Here is a 15804-nt window from a genome sequence, read left to right as displayed (position 1 = left end):
AGAGGGAAAACAGTGTGATAAGCGTAAAGGGATCTGTGCTGTTGGAGAATAAGAAACATTCAATTAGAAACAAGTGACAAATCAAGGCCTCCATTTAGAAGCAGCAGAGGCAAAGGGAGCACCACTCTCGCCTTTTCCACCTTATCACCATGAAAGGATTTTTTAAGCATGCATATGTTAGGAAGTAGTGTGTAATAAAGTGGAAAGGGAGAGAAGATTGGATTTGTCAGTGGAAGTCTCTTCTGACATTTCACTGGCTGGGTAAAGGGATCTGTGCTGTTGGAGAATAAGAAACATTAAATTCGAAACAAGTGACAAATCAAGGCCTCCATTTAGAAGCAGCAGTGGCAAAGGGAGCACCACTCTCACCTTTTCCGCCTTATCACCATGAAAGGATTTTTTAAGCATGCATATGTTAGGAAGTAGTGTGTAATAAAGTGGAAAGGGAGAGAAGATTGGATTTGTCAGTGGAAGTCTCTTCTGACATTTCACTGGCTGGGTAAAGGGATCTGTGCTGTTGGAGAATAAGAAACATTAAATTCGAAACAAGTGACAAATCAAGGCCCCCATTTAGAAGCAGCAGTGGCAAAGGGAGCACCACTCTCACCTTTTCCGCCTTATCACCATGAAAGGATTTTTTAAGCATGCATATGTTAGGAAGTAGTGTGTAATAAAGTGGAAAGGGAGAGAAGATTGGATTTGTCAGTGGAAGTCTCTTCTGACATTTCACAGGCTGGGTAAAGGGATCTGTGCTGTTGGAGAATAAGAAACATTAAATTCGAAACAAGTGACAAATCAAGGCCTCCATTTAGAAGCAGCAGTGGCAAAGGGAGCACCACTCTCACCTTTTCCGCCTTATCACCATGAAAGGATTTTTTAAGCATGCATATGTTAGGAAGTAGTGTGTAATAAAGTGGAAAGGGAGAGAAGATTGGATTTGTCAGTGGAAGTCTCTTCTGACATTTCACTGGCTGGGTAAAGGGATCTGTGCTGTTGGAGAATAAGAAACATTAAATTCGAAACAAGTGACAAATCAAGGCCTCCATTTAGAAGCAGCAGTGGCAAAGGGAGCACCACTCTCACCTTTTCCGCCTTATCACCATGAAAGGATTTTTTAAGCATGCATATGTTAGGAAATAGTGTGTAATAAAGTGGAAAGGGAGAGAAGATTGGATTTGTCAGTGGAAGTCTCTTCTGACATTTCACTGGCTGGGTAAAGGGATCTGTGCTGTTGGAGAATAAGAAACATTAAATTCGAAACAAGTGACAAATCAAGGCCTCCATTTAGAAGCAGCAGTGGCAAAGGGAGCACCACTCTCACCTTTTCCGCCTTATCACCATGAAAGGATTTTTTAAGCATGCATATGTTAGGAAGTAGTGTGTAATAAAGTGGAAAGGGAGAGAAGATTGGATTTGTCAGTGGAAGTCTCTTCTGACATTTCACTGGCTGGGTAAAGGGATCTGTGCTGTTGGAGAATAAGAAACATTAAATTCGAAACAAGTGACAAATCAAGGCCCCCATTTAGAAGCAGCAGTGGCAAAGGGAGCACCACTCTCACCTTTTCCGCCTTATCACCATGAAAGGATTTTTTAAGCATGCATATGTTAGGAAGTAGTGTGTAATAAAGTGGAAAGGGAGAGAAGATTGGATTTGTCAGTGGAAGTCTCTTCTGACATTTCACAGGCTGGGTAAAGGGATCTGTGCTGTTGGAGAATAAGAAACATTAAATTCGAAACAAGTGACAAATCAAGGCCTCCATTTAGAAGCAGCAGTGGCAAAGGGAGCACCACTCTCACCTTTTCCGCCTTATCACCATGAAAGGATTTTTTAAGCATGCATATGTTAGGAAGTAGTGTGTAATAAAGTGGAAAGGGAGAGAAGATTGGATTTGTCAGTGGAAGTCTCTTCTGACATTTCACTGGCTGGGTAAAGGGATCTGTGCTGTTGGAGAATAAGAAACATTAAATTCGAAACAAGTGACAAATCAAGGCCTCCATTTAGAAGCAGCAGTGGCAAAGGGAGCACCACTCTCACCTTTTCCGCCTTATCACCATGAAAGGATTTTTTAAGCATGCATATGTTAGGAAATAGTGTGTAATAAAGTGGAAAGGGAGAGAAGATTGGATTTGTCAGTGGAAGTCTCTTCTGACATTTCACAGGCTGTGAAAGGAAATGGATGGGTTTTCATCCAAAAGGAAGCTTGTCCGCATTGTGCAGTATCAGCGGATGCCATGCTGCCTCAAGGTGTTATGATGTGATATGATATGGCATTTATAACGTGCCCATACAGAAGTGTTTCACGGAGAGACGAAGCAAGGGAGGGGGAACAGTGGGAGGACAGAGACAATGATCTTACTAGGCCAGGTGCCATTCAGATCACCCAAGTGCAGGGGAAGCGGGAAAGGGAGAGGGGACAGTGCAATACATGGGATAATAGAATAAATAAGGCAATAAGTAAAAAGTATGGCCAGCTGGAGGCAAGTGCAAGGGTAAGTGCAGACATCAGGTATCAAGTGCTGGTACGGGGATTGTAGGAATACAGAAACAGTCCACAAGTGTGGGGTTTGCCAGAGAGACAGTGAAGGTGTGCAACTGGCGGGGGAGGGGACCTGGGCCTGAGATCAGAGGGTGGCCAGGTAACCAGTGCAGTTTGGGTTTCAGCCAGGAGTTCATCAGGGGACAGGAGGAGAGAAAGCAGAAGCAAAGAGGAAGTTTTGAGGTGCTTCCAGAACCAGAGATAGTTCTACCCAAGCCAGGGGAGTCAATGTGGTCCTTAATGGTTTTGAAGGAACAGGGATGCACCTGTTTTGACCAGACCTTCATAGATCTGATGTGTCTAGAAACTTTGTCTGGGGAGATCAGGTGAAAGGCAGAGAAAGAGGGAGGAGAGGTGGCCGAAGAAGGGCCAGAGGAAGAGGAGGGCATAGAGGGAGGAGGGGGAATGGAAGAGAGAGAGGACAGGATGTCCTGAGTTTTAGAGATGAAATGAGAAGCCAGAGCCGTGCAGAGGGCATGGGAGGGGATATGAGAGGTAGAGACTGTTGCTTGAAATGCACCTCTAAGTCCCTGACAAGGGACTGAAGACAAAATATAGAAATGTACTCATCCTCCCCATAGGTTTGCCAGTGCACTTGTGCCAAAAGGTTAATCAGTTGAGCAAGTGCTTTAGGAATAGTTTTTAATACAACACTGCCAAAAATGTAGTACATGTTAAAAGAATGGACAGGAAACAAACTGAAATGTGGGCTTCATTTGACTGGTTCACTTTTATCCTACCACATTATACGTGGAAGTGTGGTATTCCTTCAAAGAGATTACGTTTCATGATTATCAAATATCAGGGCACAAATCCACTGGCAGAATAATTTAAAACACACCTAAGCCTACTGCACACTGGGATGGCAAGATTCTTCTTCTTTTAAGTCTTCTGACAGCACCATTATTACCAAGTTGGAAATATGAACTTTGGGCAGGATAGCAGTTTTTAAACAAAAAGAAGGATTAAAGCATAGCTTACGTTTTGAAAAAGCAACCCTTCTGACCAGGAACTAGACCCCAATGGAGCATATCCTGTACAATGTGATGAGAGAAGATAGGACAGTGACTGTAGAGGGCATTATTTTAAATGATGTCTAAAAAGAGTGTACATTAATTAAAATATTTTTAAAAGGCTCCATGTTTAGTCAGCAGTGTCAGGCTGGCAGGAACTCTGAGAGTAGAGCAGTGATGTCAGTGATACAGCTCTGTGATGTCACAAGGTTTGACGGACACAAAGACATTAGAGTGTACGCGTGAAAGACATCAACTACAATAGAGGCAAAACTAGCATCAATGTGGTGTGTGTATCTGTTCCAGGGGCATCACCAGGGGGTAAGGGCCCAGGACCCGAGTCAATGGCCCGAGTGAAATGAGGGCAGTTAATATGGGCCTCAGGCCTTTGCCACCCAGTGATGCCCATGGTACGGGTCCATAAGGCCATTAGCATCTGTCTCGTGGGCTGGGCCAGGGATCATTTACAGTATTTTTGCACAATGAACGGGGGCGCCTCACAGCACGAAAAGACTGTTCCAGCCATGGAAAGGGAATGCATGGCTCTGTATGGAGCCCCTCTTCCCTTTCTTTAACGGCCGCCAGGAGCAGAGAGGAAGGTGCGGCTGTGGCAGCGAGTGCAGCCGGAACCGGGAATAAGGTAAGTGGGGAGGTGTAAACTAAAAAAAAATGAATAAGGGGATGGATGTTGGGGGGAAAATGTCAGCGGGAGGAGCTGGCTGTTAGGCGGCATGGAACGCAAGCATTCACCACCGGTTCAGGCCTGCATTCCTAACCACCAGATTGGCTGGCTCCCCCACCAGGGTGTCAATGAGGCAGAATACATTAAGCAGCCAGCCTTATATTCAGGCTCAAACCAGGCCTGATTATGTTCAGTCGATTTGTAAGTGGTAGATCCTCTACTAATTTTGTTCTATTCCCCCCCTTCAGTCAGGGGGTACATGGTATCACCCACACTGTTGTGATGTCATGATGATATGTGATGAATGCCCAATTGTGACAAGGCCCTGATATAAAAGTGTGGTCACCAGGGATTTGCAGCTATGGAGACAAGACTTTGGCCAGGAAGGGTCACTGCTGGAGCAAGCTGCATATAGGTGACCCAGACCAATGAACTGAAGAGGGCAATTGGTGGGGTAAAGGGAAAGAAGGTAAGTATGTAAACCAAATGAACCAAATGTAATGAAACTGAAATGAATACTAAACTGAATACTAATCTGAAACCCCATTTGACCATTACTGTGAAATCCTGCACCCCACTTAAGCCTCTCAATCTCTAACCTAAAGCTATTTCAGAATCTTGCTTCTAAGCCAACATTCAGCCTTCAATTCTCAGATTTCAACCATTTTTAAACTCTCCCATTTCCTTCCCACCTAATTGTTTCAATCCTATCTGAACAATACTCCATTTCTGACCTGCTCATTTAATCGCTACTCTTCTCTTGAACCCTATCTCTCTCTCACTCACCCCTTTGCCTGCTCTCTCTTTTTTGTGCTGCTGCGACTCATCCCAATCCCACTTCCATCTCTACATTCCCATCTCCTCAAGCCCTCATCAACTTCACCCTCCATCTCCCCATGTCCTCTCCCAATGTCCCCATTCTTCCCTCTCCTTTTACCCTCATCACCCTGCTCCCCTCTTCCATCTTCACCCTTCTCATTGCCCATCTTTTACATTGCACCTTTCCCGTGTCTCCTCTCCACAATCCTGCCCTTTTTAATGCCTAATTCCAATTTGCAACTCCCATTTCCCCTCACCATCAACTTTGTACCCCAACCTGTCTCTTTTCCCTTTGCACTATCCCTGCTCCCATCAACCATCTTAACCATACCCCTTCCCCTGCATCAAATACCCCTACCTCTCTGCCCCTTCTTCCCCTGCCCTCTCCTTCATCTTCTCCCTTACTCTCGCACACTTCCTGATCTAGACCACCTCACCTTCTTATCCACTAGTCCCCCTTACCCACACCCCTATCTCCCTCCCCTCTCTCTGTCCACCCCATATCACCCTGCACCCTCACCACATGCTTCCTCCTGACTCCTTCCTACCCCGCTCTTGGCTACCAATCAATTCCCATGCTTTCCACTTACCCCATCCCCCTTATTGCTCCTTGTAGCCCCAAATACCATTTCTCTCCCTCTCTCCTCGTTCCCCCTACCTCCATCTCCCTTTCCTCTCCTTAATCCTCCATCTTCTACCTCTATGTACCGCTCCCATTTCCTCTTCCCTCTTAGCCTTGCCACTCACATCTTCCCCATTTCCTCACCCTTCAACCATACTTGCCTACCCCTCATCCCCCTTACCTATTCCACTGGCCCCCAAACTGATCACCTCCTGCTCTCCTCCTACCCACTTACCTCTGTACTCTTTCCTCTCTCATTTCCCCCTCAACCCCTTCTGCAATCCCTATCACACGGTCCTCCTCCACACTCCACGCCCACCTATGCTATCCCCTTCACTTTCCTCTCATACTTCCCTCACCTTCCCCTAATCATGATCACCCTCTTACGCTCTGTGTTCTCCGTTCAACACTCCTCCACTGTACCCAGGCCTACCTCCATTCTCACCGCTCTCCCCACCCAAACCAGATCCTCCTCAACCTATCCAAATTCCTCTCTTTTCCCTCTTCCTTATACCCTCTTCCATCCTCCTCGCTCTTCTGTCCCACTCCACCTCTACACTTCTGCATCTTCTCCTCTCTCTACCCCCACCACTTAATCCCCTCCCTTACCCCCACAGTCCCTCCAATCCCCCTTCATTCCCTTGTAGTGTCCTACTTTCTACCCTCCAAGCTCCCCATCCCACTTACTTCATACCTCTTCCCATCTCTCACCGTTGCACTCTTCCTTGCCTAACTCTCCTCTTCTCTCATGCATCCTCTCCCACACTTCCATATTCCTGTTCTATTTCCCATTCCCCTAAACACACCATACAATATTACCAACCCCTTTTCCCTATCAATTCAACCATCCATTCTCCCTGATCTCATACCCCCCTTCTTATTCTTTAGCCACATCCTCTACACAAGGCCCCATCCCCTTCTCCTTTCACCCCCTTTCACCTCATCCCTCATCTAACTTCCCTCTCTACACCCACCCACTCCTCTACCCTCTTCACGCCTTGCCCCCTACCACATCTACCCTTCTCCTGATCCCCACCTCTCATCACTCTCTCCTCTACATTGGTCTTAGCCTCCCACTTACCTTCACTTTCATTCCCCTCTATCCTCCCTCTCAACTACCACTGCATTCTTACCCCATCTTCCCCTTGCCCCTCCCTCATCTTCCTGCTCCTCCTGATGCTGTCCCTTCCATTTCTTTCCTCTCACCTCTTCTGGTCTCCACCTCCTTACTGCCTATCTCCCAGAAAGCACCCATTACCCTCTTACACTCCTGTCCCACTCCCAGTGTGGCCTTCCCCTCTTGACACCCTACTTCCTGTGCACTCCTACCTAACACATTCTGCACCATCCCATTTGCACCCTTTCCACTTCCCCTCATCCTGTTTTTGCTCCATCCCAATACCACATAGCCATTCCCTCGCCCTCTGTCCTCCTGCCCCCTGCCCACTCTTCACCTTCTCTCCTTTATTCCCTTGCTCTCTCTCTTAGCCTTACACCTCTTACCCCTCCCCCTTCCTCCCATCTGCATCCCGTTCTGTCCCCCACCTATTTACATTGCCCACTCTCCCTTTGTTGGCTCATCCCCTCAATATTCCTTTTAGCCTACCCTCTATCACCTCTCAGCCTTGCCACTCACATCCTCCCTACTAACCATTCTACTTTCCCTTCCTCAATCTGAACCCCCTTAGCCCTCACCAACCTCAAACGTATTGTCTCATACTCTCCCACTATCCACATCCCACTTACCTCTACGATTTCCTCTCCCATCTTCCTCCCCTTTCCCTACTTCCTCTCACACTGCTCCACTCCCCATTCCACCCTTCACCTCCCTCTCAACCTACTCATCTAATCCTAATCTGCCCCTTACCCTCCCCATTCTCCTCTCAATGGTTTTGCCCCACACCAATGTCTGCCTCGCTGCTCTTTCTTTCTCTCTCCCGCTCATCCCAGCTCTACTATGGCCCCTATGGACCCTATTCCCTGCCGCCTTCCACCTTCCTCCCCTCTCACATCTCATCTGGCTCACTCCCTCTCTTTCTTCCTCTCCTTTTGCTCCCTCTACCTCTCGCCCCTTCCATTCCCCGACTTCCCCCTGCCCCTTTACTCCTCCTGCATTCTGTCCATTTCTTACTTACTTTCTTCCTTCTCAGATCCCCCTCGTCCATATTATCCCACACCCCTTTCAATATCACATTGCACCATCGCCCTCTCTCCCTTGAAACTCTCCTGTAGTCTCTCCTTCCCTCTCACCTCACTTTCCCCTACCTCAATGCTTCTGTTCCATTTCCCATTTGTCTAACCACTTCCGCATATATGTTAACCCCTCACATGCACTATGTGCCCTCATTTCTACCATTCCTGCTCCCCCATCTCTTACCCCTCTCTCTTCCCCTCTTAGATACATCCTCTATCCAAGCCCCCTGGCCTACTCTTCATCCCATACCACTTACCACTCTACTTTTATCCCACTCCTCTATCCTCATCATCCCTTTCCCCTTGCTTGCTTGTCAGGTACTGTCAGGATACAGTGACATATTCTGAATTACATTAGGTATGGGGAAAATTAGTATAGAAAGGTTTTTTGGAAGTTATGATGAGTTTAATTTTAAAACAGCCAATTTTGCCCTTAACATTCATTGCAGTCTATGGAGAATGCCCCAAGCCAAGATGGAGGTCCTCAGTCTAAGTTCTGATTGGCTGGTGATTATTTATAGGGAAGACAGTGAACATTCTAAACTGCCTTTCATCGTCTTTGCCCAGCTGAGAGGTCGTGTACTAAGCTGCTCCTGCTTAACTTGTTCAGGGGTTTCAAGTTCAAGCAGTCGAGCGGCTTCTTTGGAAAGTAAACCGGAATCTTTGTGGAGTTCGTTTTGGCACAGGACAGGAGTAAGAAGATTTCAAGTTGCCTAAGAAAATAAGTTTCCAAGACTCTTCACAAGATAAGTTCTTTAAAAACTCTAAACTCTTTATCTAATGTTCTTGTTGAAGAGTTAAATTGATTTTCAGGTTCATATGAAAACATTTAATAAGAACTGTAGTGCTATCGTATGTTTGGCTTTGCTACGCTATGTTATCTATCGAGCGCGTGGTTTTTCCGTTAACAGAAGCCTGCGCGAGAAAGTCTTGGCTTGAGAGTCTAGCGCGAGCTCTTTGGTGTCGCGTGATACTATTGTGCGTGTGATTTTTCTACCCGCGGTTGGTTTTCAGCGCGTGTGCGTGTGCTCGCATCTTGGACAAAGCGCGTGTGGATTTTTCCCGCGGTTTCGACTTTAGCGCGTGTGCGTGTGCTCGCATCTTGGACAAAGCGCGTGTGGATTTTTCCCGCGGTTTCGACTTCAGCGCGTGTGCGTGTGCTCGCATCTTGGATAAAGCGCGTGTGGATTTTTCCCGCGGTTTCGACTTCAGCGCGTGTGCATGTTCTCGCATCTTGGACAAAGCGCGTGTGGATTTTTCCTGCGGTTTTCGTTTTCAGCGCGTGTGAGTTTTCTCGCTCCTTGGATAAGCGCGTGTGGTTTTTCCCACGGTTTAGTCTTCAGCGCTTCTACGCTCTTCACGCAGTTTGGATTTTTATGCATGTTCAAGATATTTCCACGTGAGAATTTTTGTTGCAAGTTTCAAGAACAGTTTTATGAAGTAAAGACACTCTAAAAAATAATAAGAAGAAATATAGTTCTTTCCAGAAACACTAGAACTTCCAATTACTTTTAATGAACTTAAGACTTTGTTCAAGCTTCTTGAGTTTAAGGAAGATTACCTGCAAAGTTAATTTCCCATTCATGGACCTACTAAGAAGGCTGAATGATAGTTGAGATTCAAGTCAACTAGTAAGGAAGTCTAGTCAGCTTATCACTTCTCTGGGCATTTTGTTGAGAAGTTCCGGGTATGGTTTCTACTTTATTTGGTTAAGGATATTGATAATAAAGGTTAGTATAGTACTCCATGAATAACAAGGTGTATTATATGTTTATGTTTTCCTACAGGTGAAGAAACAGCTAGCCTTTAGCTTCCAGCCTGGTGTTTGTTAATTTGTCCCTTCCCCCTTTCCCCTGGAAGTGAGGTAAACTGAGCAGTTAATAGTATCAGCTCAGAGTGCCACATTTTGGGTGGATTGTCGGGGGCTCAGCAGCTTCTGCAGACACCAGGATCTCAGCCTGACAGAATGAAAGGCCAATAAAAAAAAAAAAGTCTGCCCAGGCTGTATGAACCCCGACGATCCAGCCATGGAGGCGTTGGGAGAAATGGTTAGGGAAATTAGAGAAGAGTTACGGGTGGCTCATCTGGAATACTCAAATCTTAATAAAAGAATAGATGAGTTAAATTTAAAGGTAACACAAATACACGAAAAAGAAGTGGAAGTTTCGGGAGGTGCAGGAAACCGACCTGAGTTGGTGAGAGTAGGGGAAGAACAAGAACATAGGCTTCCAAGGGAAGTGGTGGGTGGTTTAGGAACTTTAGTTATGCCAGTTCCTTTGGCTGCTCCTGAGCGTTTTTTGGGAGATCCGAGAAAGTTTCAAATTTTTCAGACTCAGTGTGAATTACATTTCTTAAGTCGTCCTGAGTTATTTTCAACGGATGCTTCCAAGGTCACATTTACATTATCTTATTTATCAGGAGAAGCCTCTGCGTGGGGAAGTCTTTTGGTGAGTCAAAAGAGTTTGGCTTTGAATAATTATTCCCTGTTCCAGGCCGAATTTAAAAAGATGTTTGATAAGAGACAGGTATCTTTAGAGGTAGATGGAGAACTACTGGAGCTGTGTCAGGGAGGAAAGGAGTTGATTTCTTATATCACTCAATTTAGAACTTTAATTTTAGAGAGTAGATGGCCAGAGGAGAAGAGGGCTTCCTTATTTTATCGGGGCTTAAAAGATGAATTGAAAGATGCTTTGGCTGGTGTTTTGGAACGACCAACTACTTTAGATGCTCTAATTGATTTGGTAGTTCGGTTAGATTTTCGTTTAACCGAAAGATGTTTAGAGCGTAGACGTTCTCAGGGAGAAGTTAGGTTTCCAGGAAGAGTAGAGAGATCTAAGGTTGAGGTGGTGAACAGGGAAGTTAAGTCAAAGGTAAATGAGCTGCAGAGTCGGGTTAGAGGTCCGTTGTCAAAGGAAGAGAAGACAAGAAGAAGGGAGAATAATTTGTGTCTATACTGCGGTAGGAGTGGTCATTTCCTTGAAAACTGTCCTTTTACCTCCAAGAAGATCTTCAATTCTTCAGGCAGAGTACAACAAGTTGCTAACACGATACAGACAGCTGTTCCTCACATAACTGTGAACGTATCCTTAATGTTTGAAAAGAAAATCTTAGGTTCTGGGCCAATTATTATTGATTCAGGGGCTACAGGAAATTTTATGGACAAAGGATTGGCAAAGATTCTAGGTGTTCCTTTAGTGGCTAAGAAAGAAGTGGAGCAGGTAAGGGCAGTTGATGGTACATCTCTTTCTTCAGGTCCAATCACTCATAATACAGAGGTACTTGAGATGGAGTTAACTGGAGGTCATAAGGAAACTATCTCTTTTGAATTAATTGACCCTCCAATCTTGAAAATAATCTTGGGTATGCCCTGGCTTACTCTGCATAATACTAGAATAGATTGGAGTGCAAGAATTGTATCCCTAGAATCAACTTTTTGTAAGGAACATTGTTTCTTAGGAAAAAGTTATGAAGAGGAAGAAAGATTTGTGAATTCAGTTTTGTTTTCACTTGCAGAAAGAGGGGCAATAGGTTTTGATGTTGGAGCAGTTGTGGGTGAACTTCCTACTTGTTATCAGGATTTTTGGGATGTATTTGATGAAAAGGAAGCTGGAGAGTTGCCTCCTCATAGACCGTTTGACTGCAGGATAGATTTGGAGCCTGGAGCTATTTTACCTTGCAGTAGGGTTTATGCCCTGACAGAAAAAGAGAATGACTATTTGAAAGAATATTTAAAGGAAAATTTGGCTAAGGGTTTTATTCGGCACTCTCAATCGCCGGCTGCCTCACCATTGTTCTTTGTGCCAAAATCTGACGGTTCCCTCAGAACTTGTATAGATTATAGGGCGGTAAATAGAATGACAGTAAAAAATATGTATCCGCTCCCTCTCATCTCTGAGATGTTAAATCAAATCCAAGGTGCCACCATTTTTTCTAAATTGGATTTAAGGGGAGCTTATCATCTTGTACGAGTTCAAGAGGGGGATGAGTGGAAGACGGCATTTAAGACCAGATTTGGCCTGTACGAGTACCAAGTGATGCCATTCGGTCTTTGCAATGCCCCAGCGGCTTTTCAATTTTTTATCGATGAGGTTCTCCGGGAATTTCTTGATATTTTTGTTATCGTTTATATTGACGATATTTTGATTTTTTCCCAAAGTTTGGAGAAACACAGAATTCACGTTCGACAGGTCTTGAGAAAATTGAGAGAGAATAATCTTTACGCTAAATTGGAGAAGAGTCAATTCCATACGAATTCGGTGGAATTTTTAGGTTTTGTGATCACTCCTTGTGGTCTGGAAATGAATCCGAAAAAGGTGGAAGCGGTTCGTGATTGGCCCACTCCAACGAAGGTGAAGGAGATCCAGAGTTTTTTGGGATTTGCCAACTTTTACCGAAGATTCATTGAAGGCTTCTCCAGTTTGGTAACTCCAATTACTCGACTTTTGAAGAAAGGAGTTCCTTTTGTTTGGGACGTTAAGGCTAATGAGGCTTTTAAAAAATTGAAGGAGAAATTCATAACTACTCCTATCTTGATTCATCCTGATACTTCCAAGCCATTTTTTGTAGAGGCTGATGCTTCCAATGTGGCAATGGGAGCAGTGTTGTCGCAGAGGCATAATGTTACTGGACAATTGCATCGAGTGGCCTACTTTTCTAAGAGGTTCTCACCAGCGGAAGAAAATTACACCATTTCAGATCGCGAGCTTCTTGCTATCAAAACAGCATTTGAAGAATGGCGACATTTTTTAAAAGAAGCACGTCATACTGTGACAGTATTAACTGATCACCGAAATTTACTTTTTTTGAAGACAGCAAGAACTCTGACACCTCGACAACTAAGGTGGTCTTTATTTTTTGCAGATTATGATTTTATAGTTACTTTTAAGCCAGGAAATCAAAATAAGAAAGCAGATGCACTGTCACGGCAATTTCCAGAAAGTGAAGTTAAGTCGGTCTGTGAGTCACTTCCTCTGATCGCTCCAGAACGTTTTGTTCTTGCTGGAATTGAGAAAGAAAACGAAATCTTCAAACAAGTACGAGAATCCATTTCTGAGACACAACTTGAACATTGGGTTCGTTTGGATCCAGCTCGCAAGATTAAAGATGGTTTGCCTTATCTAGACGACAGAATCTATTTACCATCTTTTGAACTTAGAGAAACGATTTTGAAGGAATGTCACAATTCAGTTCTGGCGGGACATCCTGGATATCGGAAAACACTAGAGTTGGTCAGAAGACATTTTTGGTGGGAAAAAATTCGACAAGATACTCTTAATTTTGTTAAGACCTGTGAAGTTTGTGCTAGATCCAAGAACCTCATCGGAAAGCCTTCTGGGCTATTGGAACCGTTGCCTGTGCCACTGCGGCCTTGGTACTCAGTGTCTTTAGATTTCATCACGGATCTACCACTAGATAAGGGGTGTACATCAGTATTGGTTGTAGTTGATTTACTCACTAAAGAAGCACATTTCATTCCAATGAAGGGAGAGGTTACCGCCGATAGTTTAGCTCACAGTTTCTTGCAAGAAGTAGTAAAACTGCATGGAATTCCCAGTCAGGTCATCTCAGACAGAGGGTCTCAATTTATTTCTAAGTTTTGGAGAGCTTTTTGTAAGAGATTGGGAGTAGAGGTATGTCTATCATCCGGTTACCATCCCGAAACCAATGGGCAAGTGGAAAGGATAAATCAGGAGTTGGTGAAATATTTGAGGTGTTATCTACAGACAGGGGAAGAGTGGGTAGATATGTTGTGGGTGGCAGAATTTGCATATAACAACTGTAGTAAGGATGCCACCTCAATGTCTCCATTTTATTTGGGACGAGGTTTTCATCCTCGTTTTCTTAGTATAGAGACCAATAATGATGATGGAAACCCGGAAGTGGAAAAGAGACTAGAAGTCATGAAAAGAAATTTGGAGAAGGCAAAAGGGATGTTGGTGGAGAGTAAACAAAAATATAAAAGATTTGCGGACCTTAAAAGAAAGACTAGTCCCCAGTATAGGGAGGGAGATTTGGTATGGTTATCAACCAAATTTTTGAGAATTAAAGGAAGAAATAAGTTTTGCCCTCGTTTTGTAGGACCGTTTGTTGTTGAAAGGGTGATAAATCCAGTGGCTGTTCGCCTTAGATTACCAAGACATATGAAAACTCATCCAACTTTTCATGTTAGCTTGTTGAAACCTGTGGTTAAAGGAACTAGATTGACACCTACTCCTTCAGCAGTTGTATTTGAGGAAGATGATTCAGAAGAATTTGTAGTCAAGAAAATTCTGGACTCTAGAATAGTGAGAGGAAAGCTACAGTATCTCATTGATTGGGAGGGTTTTGGTCCTGAAGAACGCACTTGGGAAAAAGCAAGTGATGTACATGCTCCTCATTTGGTTGAAAGATTCCATAAGAAATTTCCATTGAAAAAAGGCCCAGGGACTGGGCGTTAGAAGGGGGGTACTGTCAGGTACTGTCAGGATACAGTGACATATTCAGAATTACATTAGGTATGGGGAAAATTAGTATAGAAAGGTTTTTTGGAAGTTATGATGAGTTTAATTTTAAAACAGCCAATTTTGCCCTTAACATTCATTGCAGTCTATGGAGAATGCCCCAAGCCAAGATGGAGGTCCTCAGTCTAAGTTCTGATTGGCTGGTGATTGTTAATAGGGAAGACAGTGAACATTCTAAACTGCCTTTCATCGTCTTTGCCCAGCTGAGAGGTCGTGTACTAAGCTGCTCCTGCGCAACTTGTTCAGGGGTTTCAAGTTCAAGCAGTCGAGCGGCTTCTTTGGAAAGTAAACCGGAATCTTTGTGGAATTCGTTTTGGCACAGGACAGGAGTAAGAAGATTTCAAGTTGCCTAAGAAAATAAGTTTCCAAGACTCTTCACAAGATAAGTTCTTTAAAAACTCTAAACTCTTTATCTAATGTTCTTGTTGAAGAGTTAAATTGATTTTCAGGTTCATATGAAAACATTTAATAAGAACTGTAGTGCTATCGTATGTTTGGCTTTGCTACGCTACGTTATCTATCGAGCGCGTGGTTTTTCCGTTAACAGAAGCCTGCGCGAGAAAGTCTTGGCTTGAGAGTCTAGCGCGAGCTCTTTGGTGTCGCGTGATACTATTGTGCGTGTGATTTTTCTACCCACGGTTGGTTTTCAGCACGTGTGCGTGTGCTCGCATCTTGGACAAAGCGCGTGTGGATTTTTCCTGCGGTTTCGACTTTAGCGCGTGTGCGTGTGCTCGCATCTTGGACAAAGCGCGTGAGGATTTTTCCCGCGGTTTCGACTTCAGCGCGTGTGCGTGTGCTCGCATCTTGGACAAAGCGCGTGTGGATTTTTCCCGCGGTTTCGACTTCAGCGCATGTGCGTGTGCTCGCATCTTGGACAAAGCGCGTGTGGATTTTTCCCGCGGTTTCGACTTCAGCGCATGTGCGTGTGCTCGCATCTTGGATAAAGCGCGTGTGGATTTTTCCCGCGGTTTTCGTTTTCAGCGCGTGTGAGTTTTCTCGCTCCTTGGATAAGCGCGTGTGGTTTTTCCCGCGGTTTAGTCTTCAGCGCTTCTACGCTCTTCACGCAGTTTGGATTTTTATGCATGTTCAAGATATTTCCACGTGAGAATTTTTGTTGCAAGTTTCAAGAACAGTTTTATGAAGTAAAGACACTCTAAAAAATAATAAGAAGAAATATAGTTCTTTCCAGAAACACTAGAACTTCCATTTACTTTTAATGAACTTAAGACTTTGTTCAAGCTTCTTGAATTTAAAGAAGATTACCTGCAAAGGTAATTTCACATTCATGGACCTACTAAGAAGGCTGAATGATAGTTGAGATTCAAGTCAACTAGTAAGGAAGTCTAGTCAGCTTATCACTTCTCTGGGCATTTTGTTGAGAAGTTCCAGGTATGGTTTTTACTTTATTTGGTTAAGGATATTGATAATAAAGGTTAGT

This window comes from Ambystoma mexicanum, chromosome 5q (genome assembly GCF_040938575.1).
Source record: "Ambystoma mexicanum isolate Mex_15411 chromosome 5q, UKY_AmexF1_1, whole genome shotgun sequence".
NCBI lineage: Eukaryota > Metazoa > Chordata > Amphibia > Caudata > Ambystomatidae > Ambystoma > Ambystoma mexicanum.
The sequence above is the reverse complement of the archived record's forward strand: the minus strand, read 5'-3'. Positions refer to the sequence as shown.